At 39.6% G+C, this 21,931-nt stretch overlaps 1 long non-coding RNA gene across 4 annotated transcripts in view; it reads right to left on the bottom strand.

The window, feature by feature from the left end:
* Positions 1-21,677, bottom strand: part of LOC140508719 (uncharacterized) — a 48,563-nt gene extending 26,886 nt beyond the window's left edge. Inside the window, exons 1-3 of one of the 4 annotated variants that reach the window (XR_011968500.1) lie at positions 21,348-21,677; positions 20,784-20,914; positions 8,858-8,945 (exon numbers count right to left, since the gene is read on the bottom strand). This is a non-coding gene — a long non-coding RNA (uncharacterized lncRNA). The remainder of the gene's footprint in view (positions 1-8,857; positions 8,946-20,783; positions 20,915-21,347) is intronic. The other 3 variants (XR_011968499.1, XR_011968498.1, XR_011968497.1) reach the window with 3 other exon arrangements.
* Between the last annotated feature and the right edge of the window lie 254 nt (positions 21,678-21,931).

Raw genomic sequence — 21,931 nt, 5'->3', positions numbered from 1 at the left:
ATGTATCAAAAATCTCTTCCTAAAGTACAGATCTGACCATGTCATTCGCTTAAACTTCAAGAACAAATATAAAATCCTCTGTTTAGTTTTTATAGCCTTTCCTAACCTGGTCTTTTCCATTCTTTCTAGAATTTTACATCTAACTTCCCCCGACATCATTTAACAATTCATTCACACTTACCTCCTTGCTGTTCCTCCATCTCCTGACTCTATACATTTTTACCACTTCTTCCCCATGACTAGAATGTTCTCCTTCCTCATCTCCATCTCCTGGATTCTCTGACTTCCCTTAAGTCTCAACTAAAATCTCATAATCTATAACTAAGCTTTCCAAGTCTCTCATTACACTATACCTCCCCTCTGAGATTATCTCTAATTACTTCATCCTGAATATATCTTGTTTGGACATAATCTTTTGCATGTTGTCTCCCCCATTAGAATATGAGCTTCTCGAGAGGAGGTATTTTTTGGTCTTTCTTTGTGTGCCCAGTGATTTGCATTGTGATTAATACATAGTAAACCCTAACTAAATGTTTGTTGATTGATTGATTGAGAACCAATCAAAGTGGAAGAATAGAAGGAAGCAATACAGTACCCCCTCCAAACTATTCTACAAAAACCTAGAAAATGCACCAAGACCAAATCCAGATGGAAAAATCCAAGAAAAAAGTTATAGTGAGACATTTTTCCATCCCAGATTGGCATACAGAGACAGAGGTCTGTAGGACAAGTTTAATTAGGAGGGTACTATACAGAACTTTCAGGCTCAGGGACCTACTGGGGCCATGCACTAGGGTAAGATGAGATTAAGAGGAGTCTAATACTGTGCTGGGAGCAGGAATCCTTGCCAGCCTGGAGTTCTGTCACTCATATCTGAGAGCCACGTTGCCCTTTAATGAAATAGAGGACTTCCAAGTATCTAGCATTCCTGATAAAAGGACCAGAACTGAATAGAAGTTTTGGAATGCAAACAAAAAAGTCAAGAGAAACACATAAAAGAGGAAATACACATGAGCAACTGGAAGGGATTCAACAAGGATAAACTATTTATGTTCCATTATTGAGAGATGTTACAAGTATCCCCTCAAAACTCTAATATCATCAGGGTTGTAAAGGGAATCTAATAAGACAGAAAACCTGGAAGCAGTTTAGTTATATTTGGATGATCTTAAAAGAAGAAAGAAAAGGGAAGGGAAAGGAAATACACTGGGGAGAGGGGAAGAGGAAAGATCATAGGAATGATTTCATACAATTGGAGTATGCAGGTAGAAGACTATGCAAACTATGAAGAAGTGTGGGGATGGTGACTTTTGAACCTTCCTTTCATATGAATTGGTCAAAGGAGGGAAGACATACACAGTTGGGTACAAAAATACATTTTACTCAACAGGGAAATGGGAAGGAAAAGGGAGAAGGGAGAGGGGAGAGTATAAGGGAGGTAGATTCAGAGAGTGATGAGTCCTAAGCAAAATAAATTCTAACTAAGGAGACTGAAGAGCAAAGAGGAGGTGAAAGGGAAAGAAAAAAAAAAGAACCTGTAATTGGGCTCTGGATGAAGGAAAGAGAAGAGTCAAGAGAGCAGAAGCAGATTGCATCAACCTAAAGCACTAGAGCTAAACAAATTCCTCTCTTAGCATTCTCTTCTTCATAAAAACAGGGAAAGAAACAAAAAGAAAAAAACATAACAGAATAAAGTAGAAGGAAATGTATACACTTAATTAGAATAACGGTGAATATATACGGAATGCCTTCACCTATAAAATGGAAGAAGAAAGCAGAATGTATTAGAAAGTGAAATCCAATAATATGTTGTTTATATGAAATACACAAACCTAAAAATTCACACAGAATCAAAATAAGGGGCTGGATCAAAATCTATTGTGCTTCTGTTGAAATCCAAAAGAAAGAAATCATGACCTCAATCAAGGAAACAACAAAAGCAGACTTGATTGAAGGAGATTAAGCAGAAAAATTACATTATACTAAAAAATACCATAGATAATAAATTAGTATAGATACTAGTATATGGACCAAATGGCATAGCATCTGAATTTTCAAAAGAAAAATTAAATTATTTATAGAGATAGACAGTGAAGCTCTAATACTGGAGGACCATAATGTACCCCTTTCAGACCTAGACAAGTTAAACCAAAAAACATTTATATGAAGTTAAGTAGCTGAATAGAATTTTATAAAATTTAGGTATGATAGATCTCAGGTTTATTGAATCAGAATAGAAATTATCTATCATCTATCTATCTATCTATCTATCTATCTATCTATCTATATATATATATATAGAGAGAGAGAGAGAGAGAGAGAGAGAGAGATTTCTTAGCTATACCTAGCAACTTTATAAAAATTGACCATTTATTAAGGCATTAAAAACCTTACAAATACATTCAGAAAACAAAGCTTTTAAACACAATGCAACAAAAATCATATTCAGTAAAGTGACACTGAAGAAGTGATTTAAATTTATTTGAACTTCAATAAAAAAGATATTTAAAACAAAAAAAATGAAGACTAAATAACAATCCTAAAAATGGGTAGGTTAAAGAACAAATCATAAAAACAACAGATAATTTCAGTAAAGATTGTAACTGATCCTGGAGAAAGCACCCATTCTGTAGGTTCTGAGGATTGTGAAGAAACTGTTTCCAGTCACTTTTTAGGTGGCATCTTTGTTGGGACGCATCTAATATCAGTACTCTTTTCACTGCCATTAATTGCTCCCAACGGCAGTGATGATGACTCTGTTTGACATTTCATAAGCTAACTCCCTCTTACATTTCCAGTTTTCTCACACCTTACTTCTGTCATATACTCTGCCATCCCTTGATACTGGCCCTCTTGGTGTTCTATGAACAAGATTCTTCCATTTTTCAGTTCTAGGAATTTTCTTTGACCATCCCCTATGCCTGGAATGTTCTCCCTTTTTATCTCTGACTCCTAATTCTCCTTGGCTTCCTCTAAGTCCCAATTAAAACCCCATTTTCTACAGAAAGTCTTTTCCAACACTTTTGAATTCTAGTATCTTGCATTTTTAAATTACTGCTTACTTATCCTGTATTTAGTTTATTTATACATATTTCTTTCCTTGTTGTCTCCCCCATTAGATTATAAGCTCCTTGAGGGAAGGGATTGTATTTTCCCCTTTTTGGATCCTCAGTGGTTAGCACCATGCCTGGTCCATAGTATGTACTTAATAAATGTTTATTTTTGACTGACTAACTTCACACTCAGGGCAATAAGGATATATGTTTATGTGAGTATGAGACTAGAACTCAAGTTCCTGGCTCCCTCTGCTATTTTGTATGTCTTTACCTAAGTCCAAGTCACTGAATAGTGATTTTGAGAAATGGCTATTTCCATGTCTAGTGCTAACCTCATGAGCTAGAGGAGGCATGAGCCTTGTGGGAAGTGATTACCACAAGGCAAAAGATAATGATGTTATGCTAGGAGGATTCTGTAGCCTGGCTGGCCAAAAGATAAAGACTTGAGTTACTTAAACAATACAGATTCAGAGTAAATATGAATTAATTGTTGAGCAACCTTACAAAGTTGTTTTTATCTCCTAAGAGTGTATAGTAGGACTAATGGATTATAATTTCATGTTTTAAGTATTTTTCAGTTCAAATTTATCTGTTTTCTGTGTTATAAGAATCTTTTGTGGTAGAAGAAATAAATAATTGTTCTATACCTGAGATTCAATTTGTACATTGAGTATTTTATTGAGAAAGGATCCTGTCAATCCCTTTGGGATTTTTCCTGTGAGTGTTACTCCAGGATAATCCTCTTTGGGATCAAGCTCCTCCAGATCTAAATCCAATCTGTGGGTCTAAAGTTGGAGGCTTTTTGTGGGAAGGGGTCTGCCTGGGCAGCTGTGGTACTATTGATATAGAATTATATTCCAAATCCACAGAGGTGGAAGGGTTCCAGAATTCATATTGTGCAATACCCTGTTTTTAAATGAATAGAAGCATGCCTTGCCTAGAATCAGGGCTAGTTTCAGAGTTTGGGCTAGTGTTGAATCTGCCAGTGAGGAATCTAGTTACCAGGATTAAAAGTAAATAAACAGACGACTTTCATCTAAAACTCTCTGTTCTTCCTCCACATATTAAGTTATAAATGACAAATAATACCTTAAAGAATTACTTTCCCAATAGAATTTAGATTCAAAGGAGGATCAGATTTTTAGGTCAAAGGAGACTATAAAACCACACCAAGCTACTAGTCAGTCTATCTTTGAGTGAAGGAAAAACCTATTCCTCCTTCAGAAAACCCTGACTATTCTCTCTCATAGAGTGTGTATTGGAAAGAACAAAATGAAATGAGAGGAGAAAATAGGACCACTGACCTAGAGAGATCATTTTTTGGTTCAGTTTTATTAATAGAGAAAATTCCCTTTGCCAATGTAGATAGACAACTCGTGTTTAATGTACAGTCTTAGTGAGCTGGCTGAGGATACTGAGAAGTCCCTATTACTTGCCCAGGGACAGATGTGTCAGAGATGATAGAAAATGAACTCAGATCTTCACAACTCTGAAGCTAGATTTCTATCCATTATACTGATTTACCTCCACACATCTAGAATGGAGAAGAGAAAAAACTCTCCCCACTTAGCCAAGCCATAGTAACTGAAATAACCTTGTTGATTATTGGGGTACCAGATATCACAGCCGTATGTCCTCTTTAAGCAAGTGGGATAAAGTTATCAGGATATTTGCCTTTTAAAGGAGAAGGATTGTTAAATATCCCCCTTCCCTACTCAAGTGGTGGGATTTCAAACAGTGTGACAGGGAAGTAGGGTGGTGAGGAGCAGGGAGCTGCCAAATGCCTTTCAGATCATACCACATGAATTCAATTCAACAAATACTTCTATGTGAAAGAACCTACAATTCTACCTATATGTAAGATTTGTTGTTGGGTTATGGTTGTCGTTGTTGTTGTTTTTTTTGCTCTTTATCCCTTCATATTAAGATCAAAATGACCAGAACTATACTCCTTTCCCCCTTAGTTTTTTTTTCTTTCTTGCTTACGGGATTTCCTTGCTGCAATCTGAGTCTTATCTGGGAGGAATCTGTTTGTTTCTAGCCAGAATCTTGGCCCAGTAAGAGAGTTGGGTCACATGTCCATTTTCCAGAGAAAGGCTTTTGCTGTGTTATAAAAGAACAGCGTGGGCAGAAGTGCACACACTGGCACCTTGGAGAGAGGGTGGATCAGGGCTCTGCAGGGCTGCCAGGGCCCACCCCTCTCCCCCAGGTCCTCCCCAGTAAATTTCCTTTTGGTCCTGCCCCTGTGATGTTCTCATAATAGAACACCTGAATTGGAGGCATATCCATTTCTGGCAGGAAACCTCGGCACTGGCATGACTCAAGTTCCCTCCTTAGATTTGGGCCTGCTGGGGCCCACGCAGTGGGGAGGGAGGACAGACTTTAAAGAGCTGATCCCCCTCACAAAGCCCTTGCTGAATGTTAGCCCCAGACCAGCCCTTACCCCAGAGGAACCTTGAATTCCTCTCCACTTTGCTTACACAGTAATTAAAGAACCAAAATCCTCCTGTGGCCGGGAGCTACATATTATCACTCAGAGAGCCAAAAGCAAAGCATTGTTCCCAGTAAGGTTTTTCTGTTAGGATTATTATTATTAATAGTGTAACAGCAGATTCTATTGTTGGCTTAAGGGAGGAGGGGTTGGGAATTCACTTTCCTATTAAGAGGTCCTCACTCTGGCCTCACAAAAGGAGGCCATTTCCATCCTAGGGGAGACTCTTTTCCCTCATTGTCTCCGCCTCTTTAGGCCTTCGTGCTGGAACCCCGGGGGAAAATCACCTGGAGTTTAAGGTTGGTTCATGCCTGGAGTCTCCCCAAAGAGAGTAGAAAGATATTTTCATCCAAATCCGATCTGATATAAGACAACTGTTCATTTCATACACACAAAAAGCATTCTTCAAACATAAAAGACATGCTTTAAGCATAAAAGAATTATAAGCATGCATTGACAAAGACAAAAGATGATATAGTGTCACCTAGAACTCCTATAACATTTTTTTTTCCTGGGAGGTTAATTCTTGAAAACAATAAAACATGAAACAATTACTGACCCTGCTGAGCAGCCATTTTAGCTTGACTCAGCGCTGTACAAACAGCTCTCTCAAGGTCCACATCTTCCAGCAAGTCCAGGCAATGACTTGGAAATTCCCTTCCATAAGTGCCCACATCGTCCAAATGGCTCTCAAGATACAGTCAGCACTGACTGTAGGACCCAGGAGCTCCCAAATTCTTAGGACTGGAAGTATCTATCTCAGGGTCATTTCAATCACTTATGCTCAGGGAAAGTTACTCAGAGTAGGAGAGGCAGTCTGAGCCTTGTGATTCAGGTTCAGTTTCATCTAGATAGCACATACACATGTTCTCAGAGAATCCAGGATGTGGGGTAGGGAGGGGGAAGAGTCCTTTCCCCTCCTCTACTTGTGGAAAAACCCATAGAGAATTCCAAGAGTCATATTCATAAGAGAGGAAGAAGAGATTTAGAGTGGATATTTTCTCTCCCTTTAAAATCTACTGAATAAATGGCTCTTCCTGGCTCAGTGATTCATCCTCTTTGATGTCAATAACCCCGTTATGGGGTGGGGAGGAGGCACGCAAGGTTGTATGTGCCCTTTAGCAAAGGGCCACAACCTCTCTCCCATCTGCCGTGAAGTTAAACTGCATGCTCCAAGAGAATCACCTCTATTATGATAGCAAAATGACACTTTTTGAGTAGGAGGTCACCCACCAATGTGACAGGACTTTAGAAGCTTGGAATAAAACTACCTTAACCCTACACCCTTCCCCTTCAAAAAATAAACAAAAAACAACCAGCTTCTGGAACTAGCTTACTAATCTCTGAAATTTTATTGCAATGATCTGCTTTCCTTACCCAGGCTTGGTCCTCCTTTAAAATACAAATGGCCCTGTGAGGAGGCATAATAAGCACATTGCGCTTCAATGTGAATGACTTTAGATCTTTTCCTGAGGCTGATTTTAATAATGGGAAAGGAGAAAAGAGGATAAAGAGAGTGGACCATGTGTGGTGGATCTGAGTGAGAGTACATGTCCTTCAGAATGGGACACAGAATATGTCTATCTCCTTGGGAGATAGCCCAGTCCAGCCCAGCCTTGGAGGCAGTCACCATACAATCAAAAGTCAGAGAATATGGGATGAAATCCCAAATCTGCCACATACTATCTGAATGACCAAGTCATTTCACATCCCTAGACCTCACTTTCCTGCTCTGTCAAATGAAGAGATTGGTCTAGATGACTTCAGATCTTTTTGATCTCTAAATCTCCATCCTCTCTGGGCCTCAGTTTCCTTCTCTGAAAAATGAAGAGGTTAAATAGATGACTTCTAAGGTCTCTTCCATCTCTAAACCATATGACTCTTGAAGTAATAATAACAACAGTAGTAGTAGTGGTAGTAGTAGTAACTAGCATTTACACAATGCTTTAAAGTTTACAAAGCAATTTTCATATATTTTCTCATTTAATCCTCATAACAATCTTGTGAGGTAGGTACAATTGTTCTCCCTGTTTTACAGAGGAGGCAACTGAGACTTGAAGTAATTAAGTGAGCTGGACAGGGTCACATAGCTATTAAGTGTCTGAGGCAAAGAGATTTGAACTCGTTTATCTGAATTCTCTTGATGTGGATGCATCTGAGTAGGGGAATGTGAAAATGGGAGCTGGCAAACTCAGGAACCTTAGTTTTCCACTGGGTTTTTCCCATGATTAGCTCTCTTTTACCTCCATCAGCAGCCATATCAGCTTCTCTGCTAAGTTATGACCCAGTGCTGACTAGTAGCAGTATCAGAAAAGAGGGCAGCAAAAGGGGAGTGAGAATGAGAATGGGATAAACTTAGAATTTTACAGTCATGGAATTTTAGGGGTAGAAGTGATGGAGATCAAGGTCATCTAGTTCACAGAAGCTTTAGCAGGGCGAAATTACTTACCCTGGCTCACTCTGCAGTGCAAAACACTACAACCCAGCCAGGGGCTTGTTTCTTAAGACTTCCTCATTTATTGGGAGCCATCTTAGATTGAGAATTAGATAGGACATTTAAAGCTTGAGATCATTGAATCCAAGCCCTCATTTTACAGATGAGGAAAGTAAGCCCAACAAATTAAATTGGCTTGCCTACACTACTAGGTGTCTGAGTCAGGAGTTCAACCCTGGTCTTGTCTGTAAGTCCAAGGCTATGTTCATCTGCCTCCCTTTACTCAGCTCTCCAATATTCCACTTAGAAAGGGATTCCATTAATACTCCTGGTATAGAGGAGAAATTCTTCATCCTACCTCAAATCAGTCACTTAATAGCCTGTAAGGTCAAATGTAAACTGCTTTATTTTGCAGTTCTCTAATGCACTTAATCATGTAATATTGTGGATTATAGCTATTTATTGTTGGCTTCCTATCTCCTTGCACAGTAAATGTTTGACATAAATGTTTGTTGAGTGATTTTAAAAAATGGATCTTTAATTTAAAATTTAATTAAGTATATATTAATATGAATATTAATATAGAATTTAATTTAATTAATTAAAAGTAAATACAATTTAATTAAAATTTTAAAATTGATTAGTCTAAGGTCAGACACATATAATAAGAATAAAATAAATTAGCATAGCAAAATAAGATGTTCAGCACTTAGATAAAAGCCTGGTATAATAGAAAGAACATTGTGTTTCCAATCAGGAAAGCCCTGGGTTCAAATCCTGTTTTGATATTTACGGGTCCTATAATCTTGGGCAAGTCACTGACCTTAGAACTTCTATTTCCTCATGTGTAAGATGAGAACAATAGTATCCAGATACCTGCTCTGTAGGGTTGTTGTGTCAGTGCTTCAGGTGTTTCCTTTGTCTCCAAATCCAACAACCAGCTCTTCATTCAATCACTGCACCTCTTTGAGACAAGATGATAGATAGATAGATAGATAGATAGATAGATAGATAGATAGATAGATAGATAGATAGATATAACAAGCTGGAAGGAATTCTTAAAAACCATGTAGTCTAACTTCCTCATTTTACAGGAAACTGGAAGGCAGAGGTTAATAATTTGCCCAAGGTCATATTGTAGAATTAGGGTTCTAGTCTAGGAAGGCAATTTCCCCAAATACACACACACACACACACACACACATGCATATATGTGTCTATGCATATGTGCACATATACATGTATAAGTATACACACATACATATGTGTGAATAGAAATATGCATGTACACACCTGCATGCATATATGCAATACATATATACACACTATATATTTACATATGCTCATACATAAAGAAAATATACACACGTAGGTATGTGTGTATACTATATACACATACATACGCACACAAATATGCACTGCATACATGTGCATTGTGTGACATACAGTATGCATATATGTGTGTGTGCGTGTATGTGTAAACATAACATGCATGCATGTGTGTATTTGTACACATTTGAGTGCATGCGTAAATATGCATGTGTGTATAAATAAAAGCATACGTGTATGCACATATAAGAATATATGCACATAACATATGCACTATATATGTTATACATGCTCATGCATAAATAAACATACAGATGTATGTTTATATATATAAATACACACATAAATAAATATGTATGTGCATATGTGTGTGATATATAGCATGTGCGTATATATAATATATATACGTATGAGCATGTATATGTGTGTGTGAGAGTGTTAACTTTATTCTCTTTACTCCTTAGTATCTGGGGAAATTGCTTTCGGAGAGCTGATATTAGAAACCCAGTCCTACGATTTATTGCTAGTGTGACCTTGGGCAAATTATTTACCCTCTACCCTTCAGTTTCCTCATCTGTAAAATGAGGAGATTGGATTAGATGGTTCTTAAGATTCCCTTCCAGCTCTACAGTCACAATTCCCACCTCCCTCATCTGCATCCCCACCCTTCCTCCCACACAGGAGGACAATGGTTAATGGTTCTAGAGACACAGTCTTTGAAATCCTTTTCCTTATTCTCATTGGTCAAAAAAATTGGACTTCAAAGAAGGTTAGGGCAAAGAACTTTGAGAAGGCAGGAAGTGGTACTGTTCCACTCATATTCAGCAGCTCTCTGTTGACATCTGCCATACCTTCCCCACTTGTTGTCATGATCCTGACAGCAATAAAATAGACAGCAGAGGGCGTTCCCAAGACAGGTGTCACTAGGTCCTTCCTGTGTTTCATGTTTGACCTGGCCTATTCAACCTCTGAATTTCAGTGTCTATGATATACATCCTGTTTTGTTTCTAGACATGGGGGAAATTTTTCCTTCCATTAACTTTCACACGTGTTAGTGTTATATTGACAATAAAAGAAACTTCCAATTTGTATGAATTTTATATTTTTCAATCTTTTCCCACATTTCAGAGGCAGCTATGAGGTACAGAAGATAGATTACTGATCCTAGAGTCAGGAAGCTTCACACACTAACTGGATTACCTTAGATAATTCATTTAGCCTGTCTGCCTCAGTTTTCTCAACTGTAAAATGGAGATGATAATACCACTATCTCCCAGGTTCATTGATGCCATCAAATGAGATAACATTTGTAAAGAACTTTGGCATACAGCAGGCCTTTAATAAGTGCTTGTTTCCTTTCTCCCTTCATTTGTTATCTTGCTTGATCATTTATTCATCAAGTCAAATCAGTAAGGATTTATTAAGAGTCTACTATGCGTGAGGTACCGTGCTAAGTGCTGGGGAAACAAAAAAAAAGCGACAAAAGATAGACCTTGCCCTCAAGTGGCTTACAGTCTAATGGAGGAGAAAACATACATACATATGAGCTATACACAGGATAAACTAAACATAATCAACAAAAGAGGATTGGCAATGATTCCTTATAGAAGGGGAGATTTCAGCTAGCACTCAAAGGAAGCTAGGGAAGCCAGGAGGTGGAGATGAAGAGGTGGAGCAGTCCAGGCCTGGGAAATTCCTGGACCTGAGAGATGGAGTGTCTTGTTCATGGAAGAGCCAGGAGGCGTGTGTCACTGGATCACAGAGTACATACACAGCAGGGCTTGCTACACAGGTTCTTAGATCTGCTTTTCTAAAAGGAAAGCAACTCCTGAGGGGTCAACAATCACTTTAATTAAGCACATGCATCATTCACTTAGTTCCGTGGAAAAAGTCAGCACCCTGAACTTCAGAGAAAAAATACAGAGAAATCCAAATCAACAGACAGGGCTTCCAGCTGCCTGACAGATCTACAGACAGATAACTGTCTGACCAGACATACATAGTTACCAGAGAGACAATCATCAACATCTGGGTTTTCAAAAGGGGGAAAGGCTTGGAAGGGGAGGGGGCGCCAGCTCCTTACCGGCTCCTCTGGCCAAACAAATACTTCCAATCAGTAAGCCCCAAAGTAAAAACCTCACCTCAGAATACACATTTTTCAGAGCCAGAGGGTATCTCAACCCTGGAGAACCAGTGCCTCATTAACAAAAGTTGTAGACCTTCCTACAAATCTCCCCTAATCAAACTCCCCTTAATGGTCAGGCGCATTAATGGATGGTGAAGATCTTTAATCTCATTAGCATTAGGAAAGAGTGGAAAGGTAGGAAGGGGCTAGGGCATGATGGGCTTTGAATGCCAAATAGAGGATTCTATACTTGATCCTGGAGGTGATAGGAGGCTATTAGAATTCATTGAGTAAGAGGTCTGACATGGTCAGACCTGGGCTTTAGGAAGATCACTTTGACCAATGAGTGGGCAGATAGACTGAGTAGGAAGAGACTTATGGCAGGGAGACCAACCTGTATATGACTATAATGTCATAGTGCAGGTGTGAGGAAATGAGAATGTCAGAGGAAAGAAGAGGGAATTATATGAGAGGGAGTTGTTACAGGACTCAGCAACAGATTGGATATGAGGGAGGGAGGTGAGAGAGAGTGAGGGGTTGAGAATGATACCTAAGTGGTGAGCCTGTATGACTAAGAGAATAGAGGTGTCCTTGACAGTAATAGGAAAATTAGGAAAAGGAGAAGGTTTAGAGGAGGGCATGAGCTCATATTTGGACATGTAGAGTCCAAGATATCGATAAGACACCCAGTTCTAGATCTTCAATAGGTAGTCAGAGATTAGGGGGATATGCAGATCTTAGAATCATCAACATAGAGATGATAAGGGAATCCTTGGGATATGATGAGATATAGTATAGATATGAGTATTGAGGGAGAAAAGAAGAGGCCCAGGTCAAAGTCTTGGGGGGATATGACTTCAGTGTGACCTCTTGCCAAATGATCTCTATTTTTTCAATGAAACATGTTTCAAGGAAACATGAAGCTTCCAGGGAAGAGGGAGACTTTGGAGATTTGAAGAGGAATGAAAAGGTTTGAAATAGCTGCTGTAGGGAATGGGATGAATTTAATTTGTTTATTATTTAATTAATTTAATTAAATTAATAATGGGAATTGAGTAAGCATGCATAAAAAGATTGCCTTGGCAAAGTGAGGACCTAGTCAAGATTAGGTAACATTAATTAATACAGAACCTAGTCAGCATGGGCTTCATGATTTTCTCCAGCTTCATTCATCAAATATTCATTAAGCACTTATTATAAAATGAACTATAACGGTAGAATTTCAGGTAGTGGCACACAGAAAGGGAAGATCTATGAGGGTGAGGACCTTTTCAAGTTCTCTTAAATTGCAGTGCCTTAATTCAATTGCTTAATTAAGCATCACCATATGCAACGAACTGTGCTAGGGGCTGGCGAAATTTAAAAATTAACTAAAACATAGTCCCTGCTCTCATGCAGCTTACGACCTATCTGGGGGGAAGGGAAAGAGATACATACACACACAACTCTAAGATAAAATAATAAATTCGAAGTGAATTCTCAGCTGAGAAAGGTATGAACAAAGTCTAATGTAGGGTCTAGGATGGGGGTAGGAGGCACTTAATTTGGGCATAAACAACCAAGGAAGGAATTACAGTTGACCTTCTTAGTCATAAAAATCCAGGAGTTGCTCTAGATATTAGAACTAGCTTAGTCAATCAAATAATCAACCAGCATTTATTCAGTCCCTACTGTGTTCCAGGCACTGGGGACACAAAAACAAAAGTGAAAACAGTCATATGATGGTAGGAAAATAGATTTGGAACCGGAGGAGAGCTGTGCCCTCCAGGAGCATATACCCTACATATGTGTTATGTATACTCATGTGCATATATGTACATGTGCTTGCACATGTGTGTATACATATGGGTGTGTGCATGTGTGTATATATGCACATGTGTATATGCATGTGTGCATGCATATATGTATAAGTATATGTATATATGTAAATGGGTATGCATATATGTGTGTTGTATTATATGTGTGTGTATCTGTATATGTGTATGTATATATGCACATGTATATATGCACATGTATATATATGTGTATGTGTGTGTATATATGTATGTATATGTAAATATAGATATAATATGTACACAGCTCAATAAAAGATTATTTTGAGAGGATGTCACTAGCAGCTATGGAGAGCAGGAAAGAACTCATATACAAACTGTAATGTGGACTGAGCCTTGAAGGAAGCTCCAGTTTCTGCGAGACAGAGGTGAGGGAGTTCACTGCAGGCATGGATGGTGTATGAGGGGGCCAATTTGGCTAGACTGTAATGTGCATGGAGTGCAACAGTGTACAAGTCTAGAAAGATAGATTGGGGTAAAGTTGTGAGTTTATATTAGATATTATTTGCTTCACCAATGTTTGTTGAACCAGATTTTTAAAAAATGGATTCAATTTACAAATGACAAAAAGAGGCCCCCAAACTTAAGCTCAAACAGTCAATTAGTAAAAGAGAGGAGATGGGAGACAGTTCTTGCACAGCTCTTTCCACTACAGCAGACAGACACAGAGGTCATCCCATCACGGTAGCTCCTCCCTTTGCTTAGGTTGTAATAATACCCTTAGCAAAGAGGTGCTGTCAGCCTATCAGAATGTGCTGGAGGATACTTTTGCCAAATAGACCAACACAAACCTCTCAGGAGGTTTGCAGAATATTTGCTTGGAATATTTACAGAGAGACTCACACCCTTCCAAACAGCAAAAAATTACCAGCATCCACTTGAGACAAGCAGCCTGACGGGGCAGAAGGAGTATTGGGTTTAGATTCAGAACACCTACAATTGGATCATGACTCCATCGCTTAGTATCTAACTGTGTGGCCTTGGCAAGACCTTTCAGTATCCTGGCCTACAAAACGAAATTATTACTGCTCATCCCCTACCTTGCATGGATGGAAGGCTGTGAGGAAGAAATGAAATTATGTTTACAAACCACTTTGTAAATAAAAAGCATTTTTATGAAGAGCCAGTATTTTCCCTACCAAAAAAAAAAAAAAGAACATAGGATGTGGAGTCAGAAGACGTGTGCTCTAGTCTGGTTCTCTTACTCTGGCTGATAGAAAGTCACCTCAATTTTCTGAGCCTTAGTTTTCTCATCTATAAAATAGGTATAAAGGCTTTTATAGTGAGGAAAGTACTTTGTGATTCAATTCATGATACATCTATAAATGCCTTTTACTTGCCAGGTGACTGGAGATTAAAAGAATAGGGAACTCCCTGGTGAGAAAACTCTTTACCAATGAAGGCTGCCACCTTGTAGTCTTAGAGAATTGCCTGAAGATTAAATGCGATGAAAGGGGGCAACTTGTCCAGCATCACACAATTAGCGTTAATTAATCAATTAATGTTTATTAAGTGCCCTACTCGCAACAGGTAGGTGGCACAGTGGATGGAGTGCCAGGCCCGGAGTCAGGATGAGTCATCTCCCTGAGTTCAAATCTGTCCTCAGACACTTATTAGCTGTGTGACCCTGGGCAAGACATCTATCCCTGCTTGCCTCAGTTTCCTCATCTGTCAAATGAGCTGAAGAAGGACATGGCAAACCACTCCAGTATCTTTGCCAAGAAAACCCCAAAGGAGGTCACAAAAAGTAGGCTATATGGCAAGCTACATGCAGGATGAATAGGAAATAATTAACAGAGAAAAGGCACTGAAATTAAGAGGGAAGGCTTCCATTAAAAGATGGGGTTTTAGTTGGGACTTAAAGGAAGCCAGAAGAGTCAGTAGGTAGAGTGGTGGGGAGAGAGCATTTCAGGCATAGGGGACAGCCAGAGAAAACCCCCAGAACCCAGAGACAGGAGTATGTGTGTCAGGATAGTACTTGAATTCAGATCTTCCAGGTTTAAAAGTCAGCTCTTTAATCCACTTGGCCAGGCTGGATATACAAAAAATAAAGCCAAAAAAAGTCTTTGTCCTCAAGGAAGTTACAGTCCATTCATACTTAGATAAATCAATACAAAATTAAAGCAATTTTTCAAGGCAGATAACACTAACAAATGGGGGTGGGGATGTTGGGGAGGGATCAGATACAGAGGCCTTGTGTTGTAAGGTTAGGATCTGTGCTCTGAGCTGGGCTTTGAAGGTTGTGGGCAGAGTATGGCCAGATTCCAGGCCTTAGAAACCTGCTGCTGTTTCCTGGCCTAGGCCCAGATTTACATGTGAGGGTTGTAGGTTAACACCCATAGTAGCTTCCTGAAAGCCCTCCTGACCAACATTCCCAACAGAACTAGAGATCAACGTGACATTTCCCAAATGATGATCTATGGACCTGCTTGTATTCTTCATATTGCGAGTTAGGGGCCCTCTCTGAAATATTACACATGAAATTATATTTATAGTGTCTTGAAGTCCCCAGGTATGAGGGCAGGAGTTGGGAAAGAGAAAAACTGTAAGCCAAGTATCATTGAGGAAGGAAGGGGAATGACCTAGATGATGGGCAGCATCTACTAAGATTTCCCTCTTCATTGTTTCTACTTATCCTGTATATAGCTTGTGCATAGCTTGATTCTTGTTTCCCCCATTAGGCTGGGAGCTCCTTGAAAACAGGACTGGTTTTTTCCCCTCTTTTTGTATCCCCAGCATTTAGCATAGTGCCTGGTACATAGTAGGTTCCTAATACTCGTTTATTAATTTTGTTCAGTTGTTTTCTAGTCATGTCTGACTCTTTGTAATCCCAATTAGGGTTTTCTTGGCAAAGATAATGGAGTAATTTGCCATTTCCTTCTTCAGCTCATTTTATAGATGAGGAAACTGAACAGGATTAAGTGACTCGCCCAGGGTCACATAGCTAGTTAGTGTCTGAGGACACATTTGAACTCAGGTCTTCCTGACTCCAGGCATAACCTTCTATCCACTGTATGATTTAACTTCCCTGTTGTTTATTCATTAGGCTCTAAATAAATGTTTATTGACTGTGAAAAATACTACATGTGAAAACTGTTTGGTACAAAACCAGGCTTACGATCCTCTATTTTTCTCCCTAATTCTACTGATTCTGAAATGTTCTGAGTCAATACTTAAAGACTCAGGTTCTGCCAGTGGATTTCAAGCTCCTGAATGCTTTCTGGCCAAATTAGTTTAAGAAACATTGGGTTGAGTAACTGAAGAGTCAATCAATGTATATTATTAAATGATTGATGATGATTTATGGATTTAGGGCTGGAAGGGAATCCTGAAGTCGACTTGTCCAAAACCCTCATTTAATAGATGAAGAAACTGGGGGATGGGACGGTTAAGGGACTTGCCCAGCTTAGTGCCTGAGGTAAGATTTGATCCCAGGTCTTCTTGAGTAAATACACTAGAATACTATACTCTGTACAGTGACTTACCCAAAGTCACATGCACAGGCAGAGCCAGAATAGGATTCAGACTCAGATTTTCCCACTGCAAAACTAGCTCTCTGTCTCCACTGCTCCTTATCCTGGCTTACTTTGGATAAGACTAAGTTATTATCTGGGCAGTGTATAGAATTCCAGGCCTGGAGACCAGAGGACTCATCTTCCTGAGTTCAAGTCTAGCCACAGACACTTACTAGCTGTATGATGCTGGGTAAGTCACTGAACCCTACTTGCCTCAGTTTCCTCATCTGTAAAATGAACTGGAGGAGGAAGTGGCAAACTACTGTAGTATCTCTGCCAAGAAAACCCTACATTGGGGTCACCAAGAGTCAGACATACAACAAACAACTGAACAACTCTAACAAAAAACTATCATCTGCCATTAACAGCTTAATCCATTGTAGTGGATTAGTTCTCTATCAGAGAGAGGGACCATATGGGAAATTAGACTGATAGAGGAGAACAGGAAGGTCTGGGCCATGGGACAAGTCTGAGTCAGGCACCACAGTGGTCAGCTCTGGGTGAGTAAATGGTGGGGACCACCTGGATGGAGTCAGGCGTTAAAAGAGAGATCTCCTGAATGAAGGCCAGAGGGCCACATCAAGGCAAATTCCCAGCTTTCCCTGAGTGTTGAAAGGATTATGTTGAGGGTAACTTTGATCTTTCTCAGTTCCACCAGCAGAACACAAAGAGACTGTGGGCCGCCTCTGCTAAAGGAGGCAAGGGAAGGGCAGTTTGCTGGTCCTGTAAAATGAGGCCCATTGTATGTAGTGGAGAAAGTGAATGTTCAAAAGGAAGGGCTGGTTTCCTTCTGGTTAGCAAATTACAGTAGACATTTCAGAGACATGCCTACCAACCCCAGTGTGGTGCTGGGCTAGGCTGGGCTAGGCTGGGCTGGGCTCTGTGACTCATGTGTGTGCTTGTTATTTTAGGGTACTTCACCCTCCTGGGCATGGCTCACACTGATACTGACAGCCCCAGTGCCAAATGCCTTGTGCAGCATGTTCTGTCCCCCTGAGACAGAGGTGAGGACAGGGGAACAGCTGGACCAGAGATCCAAAGAGAAGAGCCAAGAACTTTGAGAAAGAGAAGGGGAAATCAGTAAAGTGGAAGGGGCTCAGAAGCAGGGTGGGGCAGTCTGAAGAGAGGGTGGGACAATTTAAGAACATCTCACCATTCAGTGATGCTGCTTAGAAAGCCCCAATTCTAAAATTGCTACACCACTTTCCCAGGCCTTGCTTGTTTCCTTGTACACAAAAAATCCCAGGGAAACCCAAGGAAGAAGGATTCGTCTCCCTCCCTCCCTCTCCCCAACCATCTTCCCCCAAACAAAATAAAACGAAACAACTCAGACTCTAGGAATCTTCAAAAACTGTGTGAATCACACAGAAATGCAGAAGAATGTTTATACAATGTTCAAAATGAAGTCTTTTATATTGTATTACATTTAAGGGGAGCAGTTTGTCATGGTAGTAAGAGCAGGGGTTCTGGAGGTGCTAACTACCTGTGTGACCTTAGGCAAGTCATTTGACACTCCAACATTCTGTTTTTTTTTTATCTGTTACTCATTCTGAGACACAAAAAAGGCTGCCCCCTACCCTACCCTAAATATCCTCCCCTCCTGACCCTTAGTTTTCTCAGCTATTAAATGAAGGCACTGGATTAGAGGGGCTCTGAGGTCCCTACCAGTTGCCTCTATGATCTGTGAGTAGAGTTTAGCCTTAAGCTGCAGGTCTAGTCTCCCCCCAACTGAAGGTAGATGAATGGAGGTGGGGAGGAAAACTTCCAGTGCATCAGAGAATATTAAAAAGGAAAACTAGGGTGAGAGAAAGAGTAAAGTTATCTCTATGTTTCCGTTTATTATCTCAGCTCCACAAACTGGTATACAAAACATAAAAACATAATGCTGAAATTGAAGGGGATCCCAAAAGCCACTCAGGCTAATCCTTTCATTTTGTAGGTGGGTAAACTGAGTCACAGGACAATTAACTGACTCAATAAAGGTCATACAGTTGGTAAGGGAGAGATTGGTTTGTACCCAGGGTCTTGGATTCTACAGTCAGTGCTCTTTCTCTGTTTCCCACTCTTCAAGGACAAGTACAATAGAAAAAGAGATAGGTCAATTGTATATTAAGGATGAGTGGCAGTAGATGGCACCCTGATGGCACTACTATACTGGTAGTGCCCCCAGAATGCTAAAAGAACCAGAGTGAAATGTCCTTTTAGTTGAGTGGATCCTTTGTGGAGGATTTACGTGCAAGATGGCAGGGCACAGATAGGGTTATAATCAGTAGAGGCAGAAGGAAATAAGAGCAAAGATCTGTCTAAGCTGCCTATGTACACACATACATACATACACCTACAGATGTGTGTGTATGTATGGAGGAAGGGAGAGTAAATGTATAAAATCATGAGTTAAAGAACCAAGAGACTCCCTCTTCTACCACTGAGACAATAATAAATGTTTCTTTTCAAATACTAATTTACGGGTCAGAGTTTTGCTGAACCTTTTGAGTTTCCATTTGAGCCATGCACACATACTCAGCACATGACCTGGGCTCCCTTCCTCTTTCTCAAGAAAGTTTCTCTCCCTTCCTCAGGTTCTGTGGATTCTCTCTCTCTTCTTTGTTCCCAAATTCTCTAGATCTATTTTAAGATATCCCGTTTTGTTCTTTCTTTCCCAGGCTTGTCTTCTCTTGCCCACCCCTGCAATTTTCTTCTTTGGCGTTTTTCTTTCTGTCTCTTATTTTTGCCCTATCTCCTCCTTTATCCAATATTCCATTTTTTTCCCCATCTGTAACTCATTCTGGGACACATAAAAGGTCCTTGCTGACCTTTCCCCTAAATATCCTCCCCTCCCCACTTGAAGATTGGGAATATGCCAACTGTATCTTAATGCTTTATTCCTGTTAAAGTAAAAACCATTCTGGGAAAGGTATCATCTTAATGTACTAATCATTTACATGTTATGATGAATAAAGATTAGAGGTTAGATTTGAGTAGGAAAGGTAGGGCTATGAGAGTATATACACGGGATTGAGGATCATTTTACTTCCCCAATGCCTAAAATAGCCTAATCAGAACTGAGAGGGACCTCAGATGTCCAACTCTCTCATTTTATTGATGAGAGACTAAGGACCTACAAAGTTGTGTCATGCCTCAGCTCATACAGTCACTGTTGGGGGCTATCTTCAGTCATCCTGATCTATTATCTTGCCACTGGACCCAGATGGTTCCAGAGGAGAAAGTGAGGCTGATGACCTTGCCCAGCCCTGCCTCACTTAAATCTAACTCACTTGTAAGTCATGGCACTATCTTCCTAATGTCAAGATCCTCTTAGACACAAAAGGACAGATGGTAACAAAACAACAGGTATTGTCAGAGATGGTTCTTGAACTCAGGTCCTTTGACTCTTTTTGCGGTGTTCTGAATCCAGTTCTCTCAGTGCTGCCCCTCTAATAAAGCTTCTCATTAGCACTTCCTTGACTATTTTAAGAGACTCTTTGTAACAGAAATTTCATTTTTCTTCCTTTCTCAACTGGGTTAGGGAGTGAGGAGGGAAGGGAAGACAACAAAGTAAAGTCTAATTGAAACAACAACAACGTTCCTCCTAAGAGGTCTTCCTACTGTCTCCATTTTCTCCTCTACCAGCCACCCTTCAATCAGACACCAAGCTAACCTTCATTATTTGTATGCCTGGTCACCTCAGTCCTACTTGGCTCCCAAATGCCTGCTACATATTGAACTCAATAGTCAACCTATACAGCTTACTATCCCTTACACATGCCCTGTACCTTCCCACCTTCTTGCCTTTACTAATATGGGTCTCTCGACCTAGAATGTATTCTCTCACCCCAGCCCCAACTCTTAAATTCCTGACCATCTTTTAAAACCCTACTCTTTCTGGAAGTCTTCCCTAATTTCCAGTCTAGAATTTCCCCTGGATTTCACATGACTTTCCTTAGAGTCATCATCTGCATTCCTTATATATTGTATAATAATTATTTATACATATTTCTTACCTCTCTTCTAGACTGTAAATCCAGTCATCAAAATTTTGTTTCCAGCATGGTATTGTGCATATAGGAGCATAAATAGAAATTTATTGAATTGAAATGACCGTCAATCTTCAACTTTCACAAAGGTAACATTTCTAGAAAATGGCACAAATATCAAAAATGCAAATGTTGATACATTGAACTTATGGGAAATAGAGGACTAGGTTCCTGTGGCTACCAAAAATTGTCATCTTTCACTAGATATTGCTGGAAATACACTTCCCTTCATATATTTCTTTATAACAAAACATTAATTCTGATAATTTGCATTTTTCCTAACACACAGAGGTGGATGTTATTGTTATCTGACCTTCGTGAGACAACCCACAAAATGCAGTATACAAAACAAAATTGGTTATATGTAAAATATTTTTCTTGCTAGCAATTTCGTAGAATTCTATGACCTTTTGTGCCAATTTCTTGATTTCAGAGAATATTCACTTTTCATAACTTGTGAAATCTAGTACCACAAATATTATACAGCAAATAAAAGTCTTAAAACTAAAAAATTTTTAATGTGAATCTTACCTTCCACTGTCAGATGGCAGTTGTAAGAGCTTTGTACTATGTACTATACTGCTGTAAATCTCTCTTCCTTGGCCACTCTCTGAAAACCAAAGAGGCTGGTAGAACTTGAGTTGAGATTGTTGGAAGAGGATGACTAGTGTTTGTCCTTCATGGCTGGTTGATGGTATTGGATACTGCGGAATAATCCATCACTGATGTCTGCTTTGCACATGGTTTGAGATCCTTAAGGGTCTTGGAGTGTGGGAGTGTAGCAGAGACAAGTTGACCATTAACCTTGAGGCTGAGATTGATGATGGAATTGGCAGCCTCAATGTTTCTAGCGAGCTGGTCTATTAGTCTAACAGGACTTCAGAATTCTACCAGGAAGTTTTTCTAACACCTTTATTTTCTCACTAAACCATATCACTGACTTTGCATACTTGGGCTAAGAGCCCAAAGGATTTGCACTATACTTTGAGGGCATAATTGCAACAAAAACTTGAGTTTTAAAGTCAAATAATGAAAATATGCAATAAATGCACATGGATTTCTTTATAATAGCTGGGAGAACAAGATCAGTGAAGCATACCAGCTACTCCAGAAAC

Source organism: Notamacropus eugenii, chromosome 1 (genome assembly GCF_028372415.1).
Source record: "Notamacropus eugenii isolate mMacEug1 chromosome 1, mMacEug1.pri_v2, whole genome shotgun sequence".
NCBI classification, from domain to species: Eukaryota; Metazoa; Chordata; class Mammalia; order Diprotodontia; family Macropodidae; genus Notamacropus; species Notamacropus eugenii.
Note: the sequence above shows the minus strand (reverse complement) of the source record. Positions and strands in the feature narration are given on the sequence as shown.